At 45.0% G+C, this 24,780-nt stretch overlaps 1 protein-coding gene across 4 annotated transcripts in view; it reads right to left on the bottom strand.

The window, feature by feature from the left end:
* Nucleotides 1-24,780, bottom strand: part of LRRC4B (leucine rich repeat containing 4B) — a 124,245-nt gene that overhangs the window by 22,552 nt on the left and 76,913 nt on the right. The window contains exon 1 of one of the 4 annotated variants that reach the window (XM_056543597.1): nucleotides 20,382-21,553. The exons of 2 other annotated variants lie outside the window; for them this stretch is intronic. The gene's annotated coding sequence lies outside the window, so the exon portion shown is untranslated. Of the gene's footprint in view, nucleotides 1-14,383; nucleotides 14,404-20,381; nucleotides 21,554-24,780 lie in introns of those variants that run through there. One more of the 4 variants, XM_056543598.1, reaches the window with a different exon arrangement.

The raw sequence follows: 24,780 nt of genomic DNA, 5'->3' as shown, positions 1-24,780 counted from the left end.
ACATGACCATAATACAGATCTATTATACTATATACATACAACACTACAACTCCCAACATTACCCGACCACTGGACATGACCATAATACAGATCTATTATACTATATACATACAACACTACAACCCCCAACATTACCCGACCACTGGACATGACCATAATACAGTTCTATTATACTATAGACATACAACACTACAACCCCCAACATTACCCGACCACTGGACATGACCATAATACAGTTCTATTATACTATATACATATAACACTACAACCCCCAACGTTATCCAACCACTGGACATGACCATAATACAGATCTATTATACTATATACATATAACACTACAACCCCCAACATTACCCGACCACTGGACATGACCATAATACAGATCTATTATACTATATACATATAACACTACAACCCCCAACATTACCCGACCACTGGACATGACCATAATACAGTTCTATTATACTATATACATACAACACTACAACCCCCAACATGACCCGACCACTGGACATGACCATAATACAGTTCTATTATACTATATACATACAACACTACAACCCCCAACATGACCCGACCACTGGACATGACCATAATACAGATCTATTATACTATATACATACAACACTACAACCCCCAACATTACACGACTACTGGAAATGACCATAATACAGATCTATTATACTATATAGATACAACACTACAACTCCCAACATGACCCGACCACTGGACATGACCATAATACAGATCTATTATACTATATACATATAACACTACAACCCCCAACATTACCCAACTACTGGAAATGACCATAATACAGATCTATTATACTATATACATACAACACTACAACCCCCAACATTACCCGACCACTGGACACAACCATAATACAGATCTATTATACTCTATACATACAACACTACAACCCCCAACATGACCCGACCACTGGACATGACCATAATACAGATCTATTATACTATATACATATAACACTACAACCCCCAACATGACTAGAACAAAGAAAATTAACATTATACAATCTACCATATACTATAAACAGAACACTACAACCCCCAATATAAACTGATCGCTGGACGCAACCATAATACAATTCTATTATACTATATACATAAAACACTACAGCCCCCAACATGACCTGATCACTGGATATATTGATAATACAATATGTTATATTCTTTACAGAAAACACTAAAGAGCTAAGAGCACTACAACCCCCAACATGACCCATCCAATGGACATGACTATAATGAAAATCTATTAAACTCTATACATAGAGCACTACAACCCCCAACATGACTGTTATACATGACCAAAATACAATTATTTTATACTATATACCTAGAGCACTATAACCCCCAACATGACTCAACCAATGAGCATAATGATAATACAATCCTATTATACTCTGCAGATCAGTGGTCTCAAACTGTAGCCCTCCAGAAGTTGCAAAACTACAACTCCCAACGGCTGTCCGGGCATTCTGGGGGTTGAAGTTTTGCAACAACTGGAGGCTACAGTTTGAAACCACTTCTGTAGATAGAACACTACAACCCCCAATAGGATCCAACCACTGGACATGACCATAATACAATTATTTTATACACTACGTAGAGCACTACAACCCCCAACATGCAGTAACTGACCACTGGACATGACCACAATACAATTCTACTATAGTCTATAAATAGAAATAGAATAAAACCCCAACATGACCCATCCAATGATCATAACTATAATCCTATCCTATTATATTCTATACATAGAGAACTACAACCCCCAACATGACCCATCCAATGATCATAACTATAATCCTATCCTATTATATTCTATACATAAAGAACTACAACCCCCAACATGACCCAACCACTGGACATAACTATAATCCTATCCTATTATATTCTATACATAGAGAACTACAAACCCCAGCATGACCCAACCACTGGACATAACTATAATCCTATCCTATTATATTCTATACATAGAGAACTACAACCCCCAACATGACCCATCCAATGATCATAACTATAATCCTATCCTATTATATTCTATACATAGAGAACTACAACCCCCAGCATGACCCAACCACTGGACATAACTATAATGCTATCCTATTATATTCTATGCATAGAGAACAACAACCCCCAGCATGACCCATCCAATGATCATAACTATAATCCTATCCTATTATATTCTATACATAGAGAACTACAACCCCCAGCATGACCGACCACTGGACACAACTATAATCCTATCCTATTATATTCTATACATAGAGAACTACAACCCCCAGCATGACCCAACATTAGACACAACTATAATGCTATCCTATTATATTCTATGCATAGAGAACTACAACCCCCAGCATGACCGACCACTGGACATAACTATAATGCTATCCTATTATATTCTATGCATAGAGAACTACAACCCCCAACATGACCCAACCACTGGACCTAACTATAATGCTATCCTATTATATTCTATACATAGAGAACTACAACCCCCAGCATGACCGACCACTGGACACAACTATAATCCTATCCTATTATATTCTATACATAGAGAACTACAACCCCCAGCATGACCCAACCACTGGACATAACTATAATCCTATCCTATTATATTCTATACATAGAGAACTACAACCCCCAGCATGACCGACCACTGGACATAACTATAATGCTATCTTATTATATTCTATGCATAGAGAACTACAACCCCCAGCATGACCGACCACTGGACACAACTATAATGCTATCCTATAATATTCTATACATAGAGAACTACAACCCCCAGCATGACCGACCACTGGCCCCTTAGCTGGAGCGCCCCCTGGAGGTGTATGGGAAGTTGAGTCCTTTTTCTATGTTGCACTTTGTGTATATTTTATTGGTCCTTGTTGTTATGATTGTAATGTAAGCGCCGGATGCTCCGCCCCCTGGTGATTATTAGTCGTTGCGGTTTGGTGTTGTAGGGATAATGGCTCTTCTATTCTCCGGACGGCGTTTTGCTCTTCGCTCGCCTTTAATGGTGATGTGGCGGCGACCTGTAATGGAGCGCTTTCTACTCATCTGCTGATGTATTATATTATGGCTGTTTATCCACTTGGCTCATTTGTAGTGAGGATCGGCTGAACTATTCGCATTGTTGTGCGGCGCGTCTAGACTGTAATGTACCACACAACCCGCGCACCGTGACGGCACCGTGAACGCTTGTTTTTGGGGTCACTGGATTCCTGCGTAAATTCTGGATATAAAGAAATCAGGGTAAATGGATTTCACGATAATTATTTACGTCAGGCGCCAAAAATGTGCAAAAGTTTGTCGTGCCAAATTTCCACAGCATAAAATGAAGCAGAAATTCGGCTCCATTCTGAAATGAAACAAATTCGGTGCAGAATTTTGCCTGGAAATACAAAGTCTATTTATTGACTTTATAGGATTTTACTCATTCTGGTGGAATTTCAGATCCACGTCGGGAATATCCGTGTGGGAATTACTTTGTGTGATCACAGGCGCAGTCCCATTGAAGCCATATTCCAAGAACTCACACCTCAAAATCAGCGTAAATTTTTCCTGAAATTTCCCTCAAACGGTACGTTCACACATACTTAATCCGCTGCAGATTTCAGCTATTTATTCATATTAATTAAATCTGCAACATAAATCCACAGCATAAAATAACCAGCATAAAATCCACAGCATAAAATCTGCAGTATGGAGGTATTATCCAGTCACAGTATAGAGGTGTTATCCAGTCACCATATGGTGGTGTTATCCAGTCACAATATGGAGGTGTTCTCCAGTCACAGTATGGTGGTGTTATCCAGTCACTGTATGGTGGTGTTATCCAGTCACAATATGGAGGTGTTCTCCAGTCACAGTATGGAGGTGTTATCCAGTCACAGTATGGAGGTGTTATCCAGTCACAGTATGGTGGTGTTATTCAGTCACAGTATGGAGGTGTTATCCAGTCACAGTATGGTGGTGTTATCTAGTCACAGTATGGTGGTGTTATCCAGTCACAGTATGGAGGTGTTATCCAGTCACAGTATGGAGGTGTTCTCCAGTCACAGTATGGAGGTGTTATCCAGTCACAATATGGAGGTGTTCTCCAGTCACAATATGGTGGTGTTATCCAGTCACAATATGGAGGTGTTCTCCAATCACAGTATGGTGGTGTTATCCAGTCACAGTATGATGGTGTTATCCAGTCACAGTATGGGGGTGTTCTCCAGTCACAATATGGTGGTGTTATCCAGTCACAGTATGATGGTGTTATCCAGTCACAGTATGGAGGTGTTATCCAGTCACAGTATGGAGGTGTTATCCAGTCACAGTATGGAGGTGTTATCCAGTCACAGTATGGTGGTGTTATCCAGTCACAGTATAGAGGTGTTCTCCAGTCACAATATGGTGGTGTTATCCAGTCACAGTATGGAGGTGTTATCCAGTCACAGTATGGATGTGTTATCCAGTCACAGTATGATGGTGTTATCCAGTCACAGTATGGTGGTGTTATCCAGTCACTGTATGGTGGTGTTATCCAGTCACAGTATGGAGATGTTATCCAGTCACAATATGGAGGTGTTATCCAGTCACAGTATGGAGGTGTTCTCCAGTCACAGTATGGTGGTGTTATCCAGTCACAGTATGGATGTGTTATCCAGTCACAGTATGATGGTGTTATCCAGTCACTGTATGGTGGTGTTATCCAGTCACAGTATGGGGGTGTTATCCAGTCACAGTATGGTGGTGTTATCCAGTCACAGTATGGTGGTGTTATCCAGTCACAGTATGGATGTGTTATCCAGTCACAGTATGATGGTGTTATCCAGTCACAGTATGGTGGTGTTATCCAGTCACTGTATGGTGGTGTTATCCAGTCACAGTATGGAGGTGTTATCCAGTCACAATATGGAGGTGTTATCCAGTCACAGTATGGAGGTGTTCTCCAGTCACAGTATGGTGGTGTTATCCAGTCACAGTATGGATGTGTTATCCAGTCACAGTATGATGGTGTTATCCAGTCACTGTATGGTGGTGTTATCCAGTCACAATATGGAGGTGTTATCCAGTCACAATATGGAGGTGTTATCCAGTCACAGTATGGGGGTGTTATCCAGTCACAGTATGGAGGTGTTATCCAGTCACAATATGGAGGTGTTATCCAGTCACAGTATGGGGGTGTTATCCAGTCACAGTATGGTGGTGTTATCTAGTCACTGTATGGTGGTGTTATCCAGTCACAGTATGATGGTGTTATCCAGTCACAGTATGGTAGTGTTATCCAGTCACAGTATGGCGGTGTTATCCTGTCACAGTATAGAGGTGTTATTCAGTCACAGTATAGTGGTGTTATCCAGTCACTGTATGGCGGTGTTATCCAGTCACAGTATAGAGGTGTTATCCAGTCACAGTATAGTGGTGTTATCCAGTCACAGTATGGAGGTGTTGTCCAGTCACAGTATGGCGGTGTTTTCCAGTCACAGTATGATGGTGTTATCCAGTCACAGTATAGAGGTGTTATCCAGTCACAGTATGGTGGTGTTATCCAGTCACAATATGGAGGTTTCTCCCTCAGACGAATCATCTTTCACCATCATCACCCAGTAGGTTCTGGTATTGACCACAGGTGAAGGACATATTCGGAATGAGACATTTTGTTGGGGCAGCCGCTCCCCTCACATCCCCTCACAACGCCGCCAGGTCCGTCCGTGTTTTACACATTTCTCCCTCTTCTTCTATTATAAGGGAAACTATCGAAAAAAGTAGAAATGTCCAAACCACAATAATCTCCTGAGGGCGATAATGAGACATTCCTCCCGCCTGTGAAGACGTATCCCCGGGTGACCATAAGAGCTTAGATACCGGATCAGTGTGAGGAGACGCGGCCTGCAGCAACTAGATACCTAACAACCATTAAGAAGCATTGCCGGCCGCGCAGGTGCTGAAGGTCACTGGGAATCATTTAGTGTGTCCATGAAGGATCTAAGGCAGTGGTCTCAAATTGTGGCCCTCCAGATGTTGCCAAGACAGCCAAACACCTGTATGCCTCCTCCAGAGGATCCACACTGATCATGGAAGGTAAATCCAATTTTGCATGCTGGGAGTTGAGGTTTTGCAATATCTGGAGGGTCACAGTGTGAGACCACTGGTCTAAGGATAGATAGAAAAGGAAGAAGAAGAAAGGTCCCCAAAACCACATCCAGTCCCAGAGTGGGGGCCCCGTAGTCCACAGTGCTGGGAGGATGAGGGGTCCCCTGGACACGTGTATGGAGGGGTCTCCTGGACACGTGTATGGAGGGGTCTCCTGGACACGTGTATGGAGGGGTCCACTGGACACGTGTATGGAGGGGTCTCCTGGACACGTGTGTATGGAGATGTTGCAAAACTACAACTCCCAGCATGCCCGGACAGCCAACGGCTGTACGGGCATGCTGGGAGTTGTAGTTTTCTAACATCTGGAGGTCCGCAGGTTGAAGACCACTGAACCAGGGTTATTGTACACCCTCTACAGATGTTCTATGTTTTCTCAGCAGATGCCATGGTCCTTGAGGCTCTCGCTGACATATCTAATCCTTGCAGCTTAAAGGGGTACTCCACTGGAAAACACATTTTTTTCTAATCAACTGGTGCCAGAAAGTTATACAGATTTGTAAATGACTTCTATTAAAAAAATCTTAATCCTTCCAGTACTTATCAGCTGCTGTATGTTCCACAGGAAGTTGTGTTATTTTTTTCCAGTCTGACCACAGTGCTCTCTGCTGACACCTCTGTTCATGTCAGGAACTGTCCGGAGCAGGAGGAAATCCCCATAGCAAACCTCTCCTGCTCTGGACAGTTCCTGACATGGACAGAGGTGTCAGCAGAGAGCACTGTGGTCAGACTGGAAAGAACTACACAACTTCCTGTGGAGCACACAGCAGCTGATAAGTACTGGAAGGATTAAGATTTTTTTTTAATAGAAGTCATTTACAAATCTGTTTAAAGGGGTAGTCCAGGATTTAAAAACGTATCCCCTATCTTAAGGATAGGAGATACGTTTCAGATCACTGGGACCCCCGCGATCTCCCGTATGGGGTCCCGACTCTCCAGCCACCAGTTGATTGAAAAAAATAGTTTTCTGGTAGAGTTCCCCTTTAATGTTAGTACTATACTGTAGGTTATGGTTAGGATTGTTCATTGGGGTTAAGAGGTTAGGATTAATAGTGCTCCCTAGTGCCAGAAAGTTAAACAGATTTGTAAATTACTTCTATTAAAAAAAAAAAAGCATAATCCTTCCGGTACTTATTAGTGGCTGTATACTACAGAGGAAATTATTTTCTTTTTGAATTTCCTTTCTGTCTGACCCCAGTGCTCTCTGCTGACACCTCTGTCCATTTTAGGAACTGTCCAGAGCAGCATATGTTTGCTATGGGGATTTTTTCCTGCTCTGGACAGTTCCTGACATGGACAGAGGTGTCAACAGAGAGCACTGTGGTCATGATATCAGCAGAGAGCTCTGTGGTCAGACTGCAAAGAAATCCAAAAACAAAAGAATTTCCTCTGTAGTATACAGCCGCTAATAAGTACTGGAAGGATTAAGATTTTTTTAATAGAAGTAATTTACAAAGCTGTTTAACTTTTTGGCACCAGTTGATTTAAAAAAAAAAAAAAAGTTTTCCACCGGAGTACCCCTATAATAATGTCGGTGTGATACAGTCAATGTTGTAGGTTTTTAGCAGAATTTTTTGATGTCCTAAACCAAACTTTTTTTGCCTTAGTGTTAATTGTCCCAGTTATTGTTTTTGTGAGTTTCTACTTTGCTTCAATAATTCACTATAAATGATGGAGCCTCTACCTATGGAGAGACCCAACTAGTGTCGCCACCGTTCTTGCAAAAAACATACCGGCCATGCTAATTTGCATAATTAATTATAAATGCGTGACATCACAGGATACACATGTGCGGGGGGGGGGGGGGGGGAAGTTTTGTCCTATTCTGACCCCTATAACTTTTTTATTCCTCCTTATACGGGGCCTGTATGAGGGTCATTTCTTGCGCCCCAATCTGCAGTTTTTACCAGGACCATTTTTGTTTTGACTTTGTGATCGCTTTTTTTTTTTAAATTAAATTTTGGAGTTGCAGTTAGTTACTAACAACAACTCCCAGCATGCCCTGATACAGCCTGTGGCTCAGCAGCTGCTCCAAACGAAAACTACAACTCCCAGCATGTTGGACTATATAGTAGTATATAATATAGGTCAGTGTTTCCTAACCAGGGGTGCCTCCAGCTGTTGAAAAACTACAACTCCCTGCATTATTGGACTATATAGTAGTATATAGTATTGGTCAGTGTTTCCCAACCCAGGGGTGCCTCCAGCAGTTGCAAAACTACAACTCCCAGCATGTTGGACTATATAATATTATATAGTATAGGTCAATGTTTCCTAACCAGGGGTGCCTCCAGCTGTTGCAAAACTACAACTCCCAGCATGTTGGACTATATAGTAGTATATAGTATAGGTCAATGTTTCCTAACCAGGGGTGCCTCCAGCTGTTGCAAAACAACAACTCCCAGCATGTTGGACTATATAATAGTATATAGTATAGGTCAATGTTTCCTAACCAGGGGTGCCTCCAGCTGTTGCAAAACTACAACTCCCAGCATGTTGGACTATATAGTAGTATATAGTATAGGTCAATGTTTCCTAACCAGCGGTGCCTCCAGCTGTTGCAAAGCAACAACTCCCAGCATGTTGGACTATATAGTAGTATATAGTATAGGTCAATGTTTCCTAACCAGCGGTGCCTCCAGCTGTTGCAAAACAACAACTCCCAGCATGTTGTACTATATAATAGTATATAGTATAGGTCAGTGTTTCCCAAACAGGGGTGCCTCCAGCTGTTGAAAAACTACAACTCCTTGCATGTTGAACCATATAGTAGTATATAGTATAGGTCAATGTTTCCCAACCAGGGGTGCCTCCAGCTGTTACAAAACTACAACTCCCAGCATGCCCGGACAGCCAACGGCTGTCCGGGCATGCTGAGAGTTGTAGTTTTGCAACAGCTGGAGGTGCTCTGGTTGGGAAACACTGGTATAGTATATGGTGCAACATTCCGGGAGTTGGAGGATTGGTTGGATCAATACCTACCATTGTATTGCCGGTATTTTTTATATAAAAATACCAGCAGGGTGGCCAAAATACCAGCTGTGCCGCGAAAATACCTGCCAGGTGGCAACCCTAGACCCAAAGTGTATAAAAGAGAGCAGAAGATGGCCATCACAAACCTATAGTTGGGTGTGGGAGACATCAGGATTTTAGGAACCCAGACAGAAGTACCAGTATTCTGACCTTGTGCTGGTCCTGAGGTCAACGATGCCCAACAAGGAGGTCGGTGGTGACGAGGGACGTGCACAGACATTTTGGGGACATTCCCACTTAATGATGCCAGACTGCCCAGGGCAATTATAGGCGGAACATCAAAAGGGCAGGGGCTAAAGCCCCCTGTCTAGTCAACCTGTGCCCGTTTCTGGTGGTGACCAATGGTTTTTCTGCTCTATACATTCCCAGAGCCTGGTGGCGACCATAACCAGGCCCATAGATGTACCCTGAAGAAGTGTTGGACCTCTATCAGCACAACCACCATGGGCGATGATACCGTGTTGCCCTATAAACGCCCTTGGAGGCCAGTGAGGTCCTTACAAAGACAATACTGCTTGGATCACATGACCCTTTTTGTATTCCTCTAATGCTTCCATTACTGTGGGGGTCTGCTCCATATATACATTGTCACGATTAGAAAAAGCCCTTGGTTTCCACACGGGAACTCTCTGTGTCATTTTCTTCGGCGTAAAGGGTTCTTGTTGCTATGGTAACTCGGACATCCTGCTATACTTGCATACGGCGATAAGAAGTGACTTAAATTAAGTGTCTTAAAATCCGCACTCCTTCACCGCGCTTGATTTATATAGAAAACCGGGAACCTTCAATGAGAAGATCAAAGCGGTGACCACCGACCAATGTATATACAGTATATCTAGAGAGAGGACTCGTATACAGGGAGGTAATATATATATCAATACGGATCATTATAACCAGCAATGGCCACGGGCCAAGGACGTCTAAGCCAAATGGATCACGAAATTCAAATACATTCCACAAAGCTCTTCATAGATGGTCCACAGATGTACATAGTATCTTAAAGGGGTATTCCACTGCTCCAGTGTTCAGAATATTTTGTTCCGAACGCTGGGTGTGGGGGTTGTGACGTCAGGGCCACGCTCCCTCAATGTGATTCTATGGTAGGGGGCGTGGCGGGACATCACGAGGGGCATGACCGTGACATCACAAACTGGGAATGTACATGTTAGGCTGCATTCACACTTCGTTTTCACGTTACGGGTGCCGGATCCGGCTGGGGGAGGGACAAACTGGGCTCTCCCGTACCCCAGCCGGACCAGCGTTGAAATCCATTTACTTCAATGAGCCGACCAGAGTCAAACGGTGACTCCGATCGGCTCAAAACCGGAGACGGGTCAAAAAAGAGCCGACCGGAGTCACCGTTTGACTCCGGTCAGCTCATTGAAGTAAGTGGATTTTGCGCTGGTCCGGCTGGGGTACGGGAGAGCCCGTATTGCCCCTCCCCCAGCCGGATCCGGCAACCGTAATGTAAAAACGAAGTGTGAATGCAGCCTTAGATACAGGGCTAACTAAGCATTTTCACTAGGTTATATACACATTATATAGACTGACTAAATTAATTGGACTATGTGTGATACTGACAATATTATACAGGTATTATTATTATTCCCTATATCTGGCTGGTAGTTGTCCTTGCGTCGACCTTTGGGATCTGCGCAACACCACTTCTGGAGAATCTGGAACCCTTGAGATTTCTGGAGCTCTTGGGACTCCTGGAGCTGCGGCTGGCTTTCCTTCAGCGAACTCAGGAGCTGATATTAGTTCAGGACTGGTCGCTGGCAGCTGTGCTGGAGAGGCTGGAGACAGGGTTGGCACTCTGGAGACTGGTGTATAGGCTGGAGCCAACAGTGACAAGATTAGGACTGGTGTGGAGAATAATGTGGGCTGAACCAGCCCCGGGGTTGGTGAGACAAAGAAGATCGCAGGCTGATTTGGCATTGACATTTGACTTGCTGCTTCTGTACTTGATGGTGAAACTGTAGTTAGCTAATCTTGAAGCCCAACACTGTTTGATGGCACCCAACTTGGCAGTGTTTAGGTGGGCCAACGGGTTATTGTTCGTGTAGACAGTGAATGATGTGGCAGCCAAATAGTCTTTTCAGTCATAGCCCATACCAGGGCGAGAAGTTCCAACTTGAATGAACAGTAATTTAGAAGTTCTTCTCTGCTCCTTGCAGGTTGGAACTGGCATAGGCAATTACTCACTCTTGCCCCTTTTTGACTTGGGACAGGACAGTCCCCAAACCTTCGAAACATGCATCAGTATACAGCCGGAGTGGCTGACTGTAGTCTGGATATGCCAAGATGGGGGGTTCTGTCAGCTGACGTTTAAGAGCTTGGAGCGCTGTCTCTTGCTCTTCGGCCCATTCAATAGGTAGTCATCCATTGTAGGTCTTCTTTGCTGTACCCCGTAAGAGAACTGTGAGGGGTTCGGCAATCTGGGCGAAGTGGGGAATGAAGCGGCAGTAGTAGCCGGAAGCTCCTGACAAGTAATGGACCTGAGGCTTGAGCGTGACACTTGGACGGTTTCATCTTTAATCGATGCTTTATTAAGACTTGGAAGACGTCTGACAGATGACTGAGGTGGTCCTGGTAGGACTTGGAATACACAATGACATCGTCCAGATACAATAGGACACTTGGAAAGGTGCCTGGGCCATCTGAATTTTCAATCAGATGCTGGAACGTAGCAGGGGCATTGCACAGCCTAAATGGCATACTTTTAAACTCGAACAGTCCCATGGGTGTCACAAAGGCTGTCTTCTCCCGATCCTCCACGGCCATGGGCACTTGCCAATATCCACTGGTTAAGTCCAGGGTGGAGAAGTAAGCAGCTGACCTGAGGGCTGTGAGTGACTCCTCGATCCTTGGCAAAGGATGAGCGTCTTTATGTGTGACATTGTTCAGTTTCCTGTAATCAACACAGGTGGCTGGTTCCGTCTTTCTTCTTGACCAGGACAAGTGGCGCCGCCCAGGGGCTCTGACTTTCTTTAATCCCATCTGCCTCTTTCATGTCAGCCAACAGTAAGGGGTTTACAAACTTCCTCTAACTCAGTCCTGGACTCAATCACTTGGATAGCTAGTCTTTTGATAGTGGGGAATGACATGTTGGGGTTTTGCACCGCTAACATTCTCAGCTGGGCTTTGTCCCACTTATTGTGAGCCCCATCAATAAATCTGTCCACTAACACCATGCTGCTCTGCTCGGGAGTTATGCCATCTAGTTTTTGGACATTCTGTAGGGCTACGGCATATGCTCTCAAGGTCTCACCTGGCTTCTTTTGCCTTTCATACAGCCGGAGACGAACCTCTGATGGAGAATGTGACTCAAATACCTGGTACAGTCCTTCAAAGATCTGCTCTACAGTCGCCTTTTCGAAGGCTGGCCAGGTGTGGACTTCCTCTAATGCTGGTCCCTGAAGTTGTCCTGTGAGCAATTGCACCTGTTGGTTAGGAGAGAAAGAGTAAAATACAAACAAACACTGGATCCTCTCATTGAAATCCCTCAAAGTGAAGGGGTCTCCATTATAGGTAGGGAGGACAGGGTTCCCTATGAATACTGGTGCAGATGCTGGAACACCAGGACTGTTGATACTGACTGACAGGTAGAGCTGGCAAGATCCTGGCTGCTGGGGCAGGTGATGATCTCGCTGCTGGAGATGAAGGTGCACTGCCGCCTGGTTGATCTGGAGAGCTGGGTTCTGACATCCTGTTGAATTTTGAGTGTGCTGTCGCTTTAAGATGCTTACAGTAGCGCTGCAGCGGCTTTGACTTGACTTATTGGGGTACTGTAATGGATGCTCCCGCTCTATTTTGCAGGCACCTCTATCTTGAGACCAGACTTGCGGGCATTAATGGGTTAATAATGACAGCTCCTGGCATCAGCGACTTAATGGTGACAATTGTTGGTGTTTGCAGAGTCTGTGCTGCAGCGCGTGCTTGACAGATAACAACAGAGATGAGCGCAGCAGCTGGAGCTTTCAATATGGCTGCGCACAGGGAACTTCCAGCTTTGGCCCAGTTGGCAAAATCTTCCCCTGTGCAACACAGGGCGGCTCTTTGGTTCCTACTCACTGTTCTGAAGAGGTGTCACCGCTGGGGACTGACGGGGCGGAGCTGCGACCCCTTGCGCGTGCGGAAATCACCGGACCAAAATAACCTTTTCAGGTACCACCTCTATACAGTTCACACAGTTCACAGTAGCAGATAACAGTCTTTTCTTTACCTCCCCTCTATTTCAGGTAAAACACTTTTCCACTGACAGAGTCCCGTACACTTTCTAGCGCAACTTTTATTCGCATCGGCATGCGACTTTAACTGACAATACTGAACACAGTTCAGACTGGGTGGGGAAGACTTGTCGCATAAGACGCACGCCTGTATCCTGTTCGTAGGACGCCAAAAGTTGTGGTATGGGGGTGTGATGCAGGGCAGATGGAATTACCCTAGGGCAGATGGCATTAACCCTTTGTATTCGTGATGCAAGGGCATGGTTTGTCCTCAATACCACCCGAAGGTATACCGCTGGATCCTGGACTAGGTACGGGGGCAATAATGACTCTGACGCCAAGTTACGGATAACGGTAGCTTCACTGAGGGTAGACAGTTAGTAAAGTCTATACAGTTCAGCCAGGGCCCAAGGGGGTGACCAGTGACTCAGAGACCTTAAGGGCTTGCTGGGACTTGTAGTAGAGGGGGTCAATTTAATGCAGGCCATGCTGACTTGACAAATGATGACTGTGACTGACTTGACCTGTGACTGATGACTGACAATACTGAGACTGTGGTTACTTGTATTTTTTGGCTGCAGACTGGACTTGAGGCTCCTGTGACTCTGGACACTTAGGTACAACTTGACTGACCTCAAGAGAGAGAGAGCAGAGGCTCCACCCCGAGCTTTTATAGGGCAGGCTCTGGGGAATCCCATTGGTCACCCCTGGTTCTGTCACATGAACTCTTGTGTGGAAACATTTTGTTCTTTTGTTGGGGTTGGATAAAGTTTGGATGTGAAATGCGTCGTCCGGTCCTGCGGCTCCGGCTTCTGGTTCTTTATTACACACTCTTTATATAGAGGTAACCAGACTCAGAACCCCCAGTATCAGGTTTGACTCTTTAATAAAACTCCCATTATTTGTCCTCGTAAATGTTATTTCTTTTCTTACAGCACAAACCTCATCTGATTTCCTTACGATCTTCTGTAGGTTGGGGGGAGATTTATCAAAACCCGTCCAGAGGAAAGGATGCTGAGTTGCCCATAGCAACCAATCAGATCGCTTCTTTCACTTTTGAAAAGGCCTCTGAAAAATGAAAGTAGTGATCTGATTGGTTGCTATGGGCAACTCAGCAACTTTTCCTCTGCACAGGTTTTGATAAATCTCCCCCATAGAATATCCATATCACATATAGGGGGAGATTTATCAAAACTTGTTCAGAGGAAAAGTTGCCCAGTTGTCCATAGCAACCAATCAGATCGCTTCTTTCACTTTTCAGAGGCCTTTTCAAAAGTGAAAGCAGCGATCTGATTGGTTGCTATGGGAAACAGCACTGCTCTTTCTCTACACAGGTTTTGATAAATCTACCCAGGCCGAGTAGTATATGTGGCGTATCAGGTATATAGACAGATATTAGAAATATAGGGGGAGATTTATCAAAACCTGTCCAGAGGAAAATTTGCTGAGTTGTCCATAGCAACCAATCAGATCGCTTCTTTCATTTTTCCTAGGCCTTTTCAAAAGTGAAAGAAGCAATCTGATTGGTTGCTATGGGCAACTCAACAACTTTTCCTCTGCACATGTGTTCATAAATCTCCCCCATAGTGAACATATAATGGTAAAGGGGGAAATTTATCTAAAATTGAGCAGTTGCCCGTAGCAACCAATCAGATCACTTATTTCGTTTTTCAGAGGCCTTTTTAAAAAGAAAAGAAGCGATTTGATTGGTTGCAATGGGCAACTGCATCACTCTTCCTCTTACGGTCGCTACCTTTCTTGCAAAAAAAAATACCGGCCATGCTAATTTGCATAATTAATTATATATGCGTAACATTACAGGATATACATATGCGGAGGAAATCTGACCCCTATAACTTTTTTTTCCCTTTTTTGCGCCCCGATCTGTAGTTTTTAACAGAACCATTTTTGTTTTCATGTGACATTTTGATCGCTTTTTTTAAATTAAATTTGCGAGTTGAAGTTAGCTACTAACTACAACTCCCAGCATGCCCTGATACAGCCTGTGGCTCAGGCTCATGTTGGACTTTATAGTAGTATATAGTATAGGTCAGTGTTTCCCAACCAGGGGTGCCTCCAGCTGTTGCAAAACTACAACTCCCAACATGTTGGACCATATTATACTATATAGTATAGGTCAATGTTTCCCAACCAGGGGTGCCTCCAGCTGTTGCATAACTACAACTCCCAGCATGCCCGGACAGCCGTTGGCTGTCCGGGTATGCTGGGAGTTGTAGTTTTGCAACAGCTGGAGGCGATCTGGTTGGGAAACACTGGTATAGGTTATGGTGCAACATTCCAGGAGTTGAGGGTTGGCTGGATAAATACCAGCTATTGCATTGCCGGTATTTTTAATATAGAAATATCGGCAGGGTGGCCAAAATACCGGCCAGGGCGCAACCTTACTTCCTCAGCACAGGTTTTGATAAATCTCCCCCATAGTCTGTAGGGATCCCAGACTCTGCAGCCGATCCCATGTCTGACCCTGACACCATCAAAGAGTGCCAAAGACTGTCTTGCTCTTAGTCATGGTCACCTGGTCCATGGTGACCATAACTATGGGCGCTTGAAGGTCGAAAAAGTTTTGACCAGTCACATTGGATCTAGTAGGTTACTCTTCCATATAACTCCATTGTGGAAAGTATGTGGACTCATGAGTCAAGTATGGCCGGATAATGGGTCTCAGTAGAATGGGTCACATCAATGAGCTCAGACAGTACCCCATCCAAAGACTTGGACTGGAACTATGTTAGTCCTGGTGGCCTAGTGGCATTGTGAGCTCTCAGAGGTGCAAGACCGCATCCATATTAAGTAAGTTGTTAAGTATAGATAGGGCAGGCCATGGCAGATGATAGCCCGCCCCCAAGGACCAATATGTAAGATGGGAAAAAGCTGAAAGTCCACTTGGTGGAACTTTGGTCGTATACCACGGTACCCACCCTCCATGCAGGAGCCATTCAGAATTGGTTCCTCCCCTAGTCACAGCCAAGTAACATAGCCGAGAAGCAGGAATGAAACAGAATACTAGAATAGTAGTCACACCATGGGATTCTCTACTACAAGGATCACCAATGTGATCAATGCAGTGGTCTCAAACTGTGGCCCTCCAGATGTTGCAAAACTTCAACTCCCGGCATGCCCAGCATGCCAATTTGTTCCTCCTCTATCCACAGCCAAGGGACATAGCTGAGAAGCATGAATGAAACATAGATATGAAGTAGCAATAAAGTAGCAATATCTATTTAACTTTAATAAAAAATAATGTTGAACAGTATTCTAGAATAGTAGTCACACCATGGGACTCTCTACTACAAGGATCACATGGAAAATCTGCAACAACAAAAAGCACTAAGTCTGAACATGGTCGTACAGTTCTTGTGATCTCTGGCTACATGACCTGGACTTCAGAATCTGATGGCAGCCAAGAGCACTGACCATCACAAGTCTTCCATCTATAAGCTCCACCGCATATTACACCAACATTGGTAATGAAACCACACATCCATTGATGCCAATGTTATGCATGGTAGGTGCCTCCACAATGCCATGTCCATACAACAGTGAAGGCCATACTGCAGGGTCGGCCAAGTTAGTTACATCCACAGAAAAATTATACCACGTAGCAGAGCCAACAGAGTTGTTACTGTCATGGCAGTGCTGGTACGTGTGCATAGATAGATATAACATATAACAATGGTGAATGGTGAAGACCATAGTGTAACGGTGAATAGTGAAGGCCAGAGCGTAATGGTGAATGGTGAAGACCAGTGTGTAACGGTGAATAGTAAAGATCAGAGCGTAATGGTGAATGGTGAAGACCAGAGTGTAACGGTGAATAGTAAAGAACAGAGTGTAATGGTGAAAAGTGAAAATCAGAGTGTAATGGTGAACAGTGAAGACCATAGTGTAACGGTGAATAGTAAAGATCAGAGTGTAACGGTGAATAGTAAAGAACAGAGTGTAATGGTGAAAAGTGAAAATCAGAGTGTAACGGTGAATAGTGAAGACCAGTGTGTAATGGTGAAAAGTGAAAATAAGAATGTAATGGTGAATAGTGAAGATCAGAGTGTAATGGTAAATAGTGAAGACCAGAGTGTAACGGTGAATAGTGAAGATCAGAGTGTAATGGTAAATAGTGAAGACCAGAGTGTAATGGTGAATAATGAAGACCAGAGTGTAATGGTGAATGGTGAAGACCAGAGTGTAATGGTGAATAGTGAAGACCAGAGTGTAATGGTGAATAGTGAAGACCAGAGTGTAATGGTGAATAGTGAAGACCAGAGTGTAATGGTGAATAGTGAAGACCAGAGTGTAATGGTGAATAATGAAGACCAGAGTGTAATGGTGAACAGTGAAGACCAGAGTGTAATGGTGAATAGTGAAGACCAGAGTGTAATGGTGAAAAGTGAAAATCAGAATGTAATGGTGAATAGTGAAGACCAGAGTGTAACGGTGAATAATGAAGATCAGAGTGTAATGGTAAATAGTGAAGACCAGAGTGTAATGGTGAATAATGAAGACCAGAGTGTAATGGTGAATAGTGAAGACCAGAGTGTAATGGTGAACAGTGAAGACCAGAGTGTAATGGTGAACAGTGAAGACCAGAGTGTAATGGTGAATAGTGAAGACCAGAGTGTAATAGTGAACGGTGAAGACCAGAGTGTAACGGTGAATGGTGAAGACCAGAGTGTAACGGTGAATAGTGAAGACCAGAGTGTAATGGTGAATAGTGAAGACCAGAGTGTAATGGTGAATAATGAAGACCAGAGTGTAATGGTGAATAGTGAAGACCAGAGTGTAATAGTGAACAGTGAAGACCAGAGTGTAACAGTGAATGGTGAAGACCAGAGTGTAATGGTGAATAGTGAAGACCAGAGTGTAATGCTGAATAGTGAAGACCAGAGTGTTATGGTGAATAATGAAGACCAGAGTGTAATGGTGAATAGTGAAGACCAGAGTGTAATGGTGAATAGTGAAGACCAGAGTGTAATGTTGAATGGTGAAGACCAGAGTGTAATAGTGAACAGTGAAGACCAGAGTGTAATGGTGAATGGTGAAGACCAGAGTGTAATGGTGAATAGTGAAGACCAGAGTGTAATAGTGAATAGTGAAGACCAGAGTGTAATGGGGAACAGTGAAGACCAGAGTGTAATGGTGAATAGTGAAGACCAGAGTGTAATGGTAAATAGTGAAGATCAGAGTGTAATGATAAATAGTGAAGACCAGAGCGTAATGGGGAACAGTGAAGACCAGAGTGTAATGGTGAATGGTGAAGACCAGAGTGTAATGGTGAATAGTGAAGACCAGAGTGTAATGGTGAATAGTGAAGACCAGAATGTAATGGTGAATAGTGAAGACCAGAGCGTAACAGAGAATGGTGAAGACCAGAGTGTAATGGTGAATAGTGAAGACTAGAGAGTAATGGTGAATAGTGAAGAATAGAGTGTAATGGTGAATAGTGAAGATCAGAGTGTAATGGTGAATAGGGAAGACCAGAGTGTAATGGTGAATAGTGAAGACCAGAGTGTAATGGTGAATAGTGAAGACTAGAGTGTAATGGTGAATAGTGAAGATCAGAGTGTAATGGTGAATAGTGAAGATCAGAGTGTAATGGTGAATAGTGAAGACCAGAGTGTAATGGTAAATAGTGTAAGGAGTGTACGTGAAACAGCAGTGAATAGTGGAGAGGAGATAATAATAGTATAATAGAGCGGGGTGAGCACACTGACACGTGTTATAACCAGATAATGAATGGCTTGTGTAGTAATGGGGACAGTATTAGGCTCCTTCCCCCCGGCTCATCCTGACTATCTATTGCAGTAAAGAACATGTCGCTTGGGCCTTGCCATTAATGGAGTGCAATGTTCTCCAACCTGAAGCTGCAGATGAAGCCAATGGGGCCTTCTGTCTGAACAGCGGCCAAAACTGTTTCACATTTTCATGGGAGAATTTTCCATGGCAAAACCAATGTGGTCAATGCAGTGGTCTCAAACTGTGGCCCCTCCAGATGTTGCAAAACTTCAACTCCCAGCATGCCCAGACAGCTAACGGCTTTGTACCGGGGCCCCATAGCTTCACCCTAGGACCTTACTGGGCTTCTGGCCAGGCCTAGGACAAAGTCAAACTGCAGAATCTAAAGCAGTCTTTCCCAACCAATGTGCCTCCAGCTGTTGCAAAACTTCAACTCCCAGCATGTCCGGACAGCTGTTGGCTGTCCGGGCATGCTGGGAGTTGAAGTTTTGCAACATCTGGAGGGGCCACAGTTTGAGACCACAGGGTTATTGCTTCCTGGGGGAAAAAGACAGATCTGCTGGGATGCGTTAATGGAGGATGAAAATGCAGCGTGGGAGGGAGGCAGCCAGCAGCACGGAGCCCATGGCAGCTGCGCCGCTGCTTCTTCTCCTGGAGACTAAAGGTTATTGCAGCTGTGCGAGCAGGATCCGTAGTCACATGTGGGCAGAGCACGGGACGAACGCAGCGCAAGATGATGGTGACCTAATTGGCAACGCGCAGGTTAATGCAGCGCAGGGGGGCGGCCTGACGCTCTACACGCCGTTCGCCAAGCAACGGGTTAATGCAGGAGACATGAGGTCCGGGGATGATGCAGTGGCAGGTGCATAAAAAGGTGCAGCGTGCCAAGTGCACCAGGACGCAGCGAGACGGGCCCCCGCAAGCCTTTCCCAACCCCTCGGCCAGGGTTCGAGGGCCGGAGGCGAATGGCAGGAAAAGGGTGGATGGGTTTATGACAAATGATGTGAATGAACATGCAGGACCAGCATTACTACCGAGACCCCCATCACCCCCATCATCATCACCACCCTCATCATCCTCCGCATCCGCCGCAGCAGAATCCGGCAACGAGTACAAACAGGAGGCACTTGTCCCCGTCGCCCCCTTGTCTGTTCTCTCCACTGGAACCATTTCTATGGTTACCACTCACCCATCTCCAGGTCTGGCTCACATCCTTTGAAATGCTCCTCTCGCCTCCTCCTCCACCTCCTCCCTCATGCATCTCTGAGGGGATTTAATCACGACCAAAACTCCCCCCACCGCACCAACACCACCACCAGCACCTTCGGCTCCGGAGAAAAAAATGATGTATAGAGGAGAAACAAAAAACAAACAAAAAAGGAAAAAATTCTGTAAAAAAAAAAAAAAATTCAAAAATACTCAGGCTGGAGGGTTAACGGCAGATGGGCGCCTTGTCCGTAAATTAATGCTGCAAATGTGGAGGCGCGGGGGTCTTCCTAGCAGCTGCAGGGCCCATGGCAGAACGATGCAGATCCCCTGGCGAGCGCTGAGCTCTGTGCCCCTCCGGAGGCCGATGGACTGGGGGTAGGAAGGTGTCCCATGTTCTGCATCCCAACAAGGTTGAAGAAAATGTCTGTCTTGTGGTGGACGGGTCTGTTCTCCTGCTGCCCTGCAGGCGATTCTCCCCCCCCACTCCGGACTCCCAGTCGCTGTGTATATGTGCGGCTTCCAGCCCACCCCCCCTGGCAGCTCTGTTTTCCGAGTGAAATAATTTCTCCTTTGTGATGTAATTATGGTTTCTAGTCACACAGCAGTGCAGGGAACCTCTCACAGTTCGCCTTCCCCTCCATCCTTCTCGCTGCCTCTGTCCTCTTGTTTTTCTCTCAGAGCCATTTGTCTGTGCAGCTGCACTCGGATTCCATCTTGTCGGAGAAGAACATCATTCCCAACCCTGCACTGCCCCCACCAACATTGACTTGGTACAAATGAATAGAAGACGCTTGCCGCTTACTTGCCCCCCACTAGAGCAGATGTAATCTTCCAATCTCCTCCTCAGAATCCCTTCCAGTCCTGACAAGGGAGGTCTGATGGTTGTCTCTTTTTTTTTATTTATCCGCAGGATACCCCCGATATCTTTCAGAAGAGGCCCCGGGGGCCATAAAAACGCCACCTTACCCTCAGACGTGCAGAGATATCACCTTGGTTTTTTTGTTTTTTTTTTGGCCCCCCCCCTTCCATGCACTTCACTGAACAAAATGAAATCCAATTATCTAATTAGCGTCTCCGGTCGGCGCGATTCTGATTGGTTGCAACGTTACGATTCGTAAAGATGAGGAGCAGAACTAGGCTGCAAGAGGGGAAGAAATAAGGGATCAGATCCCTCTCTGTGGTACGGACCTCGTTCCTCCTACCGGGGAGGCGGAGGCTGATGCAAGAGATGACATGTTTAGTGGGAGATCTATACATGGAAAGACAGGGAAAAGCACTGGACATGGAATAGGCTGGGGATGACGCAAAGACAAAACGAAGCCACTTTGTACCATACAGATTGCCCACACTCACTATCACTCCGATTCGTTTAAGGACTCACAAGTGCATCACAAAATCATGGCACAGTGTCAGAAGGCTCAAAAGGTCTCATTTACATAACAACCACTAAGTGTCCAGGCTAAAGGTGGCCATATACATGAGATATGTCAGCTGAGAACTGCTATGTCTGCTGATGTTACCGTATACATGAACAGTCAGCTCAACTGCTATGTATCCAGATCCCCCCCCCCCATAATGAACATTCCGCTCGGCCTACAGCTACCTCTCCAGATCCCCTCATAGATATGAACACTCAGAATTGTCTCCAGCTACCTCTCATGATCCCCTATAAACATGATTCCGCATTCGGCCAACATCTATCTCTCCTTATACCCTATAGACAGGAAGACTTACCACAGCCTACAGCTACCTGTCTGTATCTACTATAGACATGAAGACTTACCACAGCCTACAGCTACCTCTCCGTATCCCCTATATGCATGAAGACTTACCACAGCCTACAGCTACCTCTCCGTATCCCCTATATACATGAAGACTTACCACAGCATACAGCTACCTCTCCTGATCCCCTATAAACACGAAGACTTACCACAGCCTACAGCTACCTCTCTGTATCCCCTATATACATGAAGTCTTACCACAGCCTACAGCTACCTCTCCGTATCCCCTATAGACATGAAGACTTACCACAGCCTACAGCTACCTCTCTGTATCCCCTATATACATGAAGACTTACCACAGCCTACAGCTACCTCTCCGTATCCCCTATAGACATGAAGACTTACCACAGCATACAGCTACCTCTCCGTATCCCCTATAGACATGAAGACTTACCACAGCCTACAGCTACCTCTCCGTATCCCCTATAGACACGAAGACTTACCACAGCCTACAGCTACCTCTCCATATCCCCTATAGACATGAAGAATTACCACAGCCTACAGCTACCTCTCTGTATCCCTTATATACATGAAGACTTACCACAGCCTACAGCTACCTCTCTGTATCCCTTATAGACATGAAGACTTACCACAGCCTACAGCTACCTCTCTGTATCCCTTATAGACATGAAGACTTACCACAGCCTACAGCTACCTTTCCTTATCCCCTACAGACACGAAGACTTACCACAGCCTACGGCTACCTCTCCTCATCCCAATACACATAAATGCTTGTGTTTGGGAAAAAGTTTTCTCTCCTCATTCCCCTAAACACATAAAAACTTATGTCCATCAATTGCTATCTCTCCTGATCCCCCCATACACATGAACACTTGTTTACAGGTGTCTCTCCAGATCCCACTATACACATGACATTAGGCTCGGCCTACAGCTATATCTCCTTATTCCCTCATACATATAAATACTTGTTCAGCCAACATCTATCTCTACTTAACCACTATACACATGAAGACTTACCACAGCCTACAGCTACCTCACTGTATACCCCGTACACATGAAGACTTACCACAGCCTACAGCTACCTCACCGTATACCCCGTAGACATGAAGACTTACCACAGCCTACAGCTACCTCACTGTATACCCCGTAGACATGAAGACTTACCACAGCCTACAGCTACCTCACCGTATACCCCGTAGACATGAAGACTTACCACAGCCTACAGCTACCTCACCGTATACCCCGTAGACATGAAGACTTACCACAGCCTACAGCTACCTCTCCGTATACCCCGTAGACATGAAGACTTACCACAGCCTACAGCTACCTCACCGTATACCCCGTAGACATGAAGACTTACCACAGCCTACAGCTACCTCACTGTATACCCCGTAGACATGAAGACTTACCACAGCCTACAGCTACCTCACCGTATACCCCGTACACATGAAGGCTTACCACAGCCTACAGCTATCTCACCGTATACCCCGTAGACATGAAGACTTTCCACAGCCTACAGCTACCTCACCGTATACCCCGTACACATGAAGGCTTACCACAGCCTACAGCTATCTCACCGTATACCCCGTACACATGAAGACTTACCACAGCCTACAGCTACCTCACCTGACTCCCATATTCGTGAACACTTGGCCTAGTGATCTCTCTCAATCAAACAATGCTCATTAATGCTTCCTTTTGGGTAAAATTTATCGCTCCCGATTCCTCCATACACAAAAACAATTATTCTGTGGACAGCTATCTCTACAGATCCCTCCATACACATGAAGATTTGGCTCGGCCTTCAGTAATCTCTCCCGATCCTCCATAAACAGGAATACTCGGCTCACCGACAGTTATCTCTCCTGGTTTCCTCCATGCACATTAACACTTAGATCCTCTGACACTTATCTCTCCCAATCCACCCTACATAACATATTACAGGAGCAGGGACTCTGCACCTCTTTCAATGGCACTCTACACTAATATCATAGGGCACCACAGAAGGGAAGATGGACTCCTGGGCCTGAGGCCTGACAAAGATCCTAGTTCAGGATCGAAACAAGTTGCCAACATAATAAAATCGTTTACTATATCTCCCAGAGCAAGCGCCTTCATCTAAGAAAGCAAGTTTTTTTTAATAATCCTTCCTATTTACATTTACATACCGGACCGACGGTCGTCATCACCGGAACTTCCCTGTGGCGGCTGCCCCGGACCTTGATTTTTCCCAACACTACTGTAGGTGCTGTGCTCTGAGCGCAACACCCAATGGTAAGGAGCCTAATTTTTCTACTGCCTCACTATACCCTAGCGGTTCATTTTATCTGTAGAGAAACATGTCCTGGTCATATGAATTCAGATCTCTATAGAGAAACATGGCCTGGTCAGATGGATCCAGATCTCTATAGAGAAACATGGCCTGGTCATATGAATTCAGATCTCTATAGAGAAACATGGCCTGGTCAGATGGATCCAGATCTCTATAGAGAAACATGGCCTGGTCAGATGGATCCAGATCTCTATAGAGAAACATGGCCCGGTCAGATGGATCCAGATCTCTATAGAGAAACATGGCCTGGTCAGATGGACCCAGATCTCTATAGAGAAACATGGCCTGGTCAGATGGATCCAGAT

The sequence above is a fragment of the Hyla sarda genome, chromosome 10 (assembly GCF_029499605.1).
Source record: "Hyla sarda isolate aHylSar1 chromosome 10, aHylSar1.hap1, whole genome shotgun sequence".
In the NCBI taxonomy this organism is placed as follows: Eukaryota; Metazoa; Chordata; class Amphibia; order Anura; family Hylidae; genus Hyla; species Hyla sarda.
Note: the sequence above shows the minus strand (reverse complement) of the source record. Positions and strands in the feature narration are given on the sequence as shown.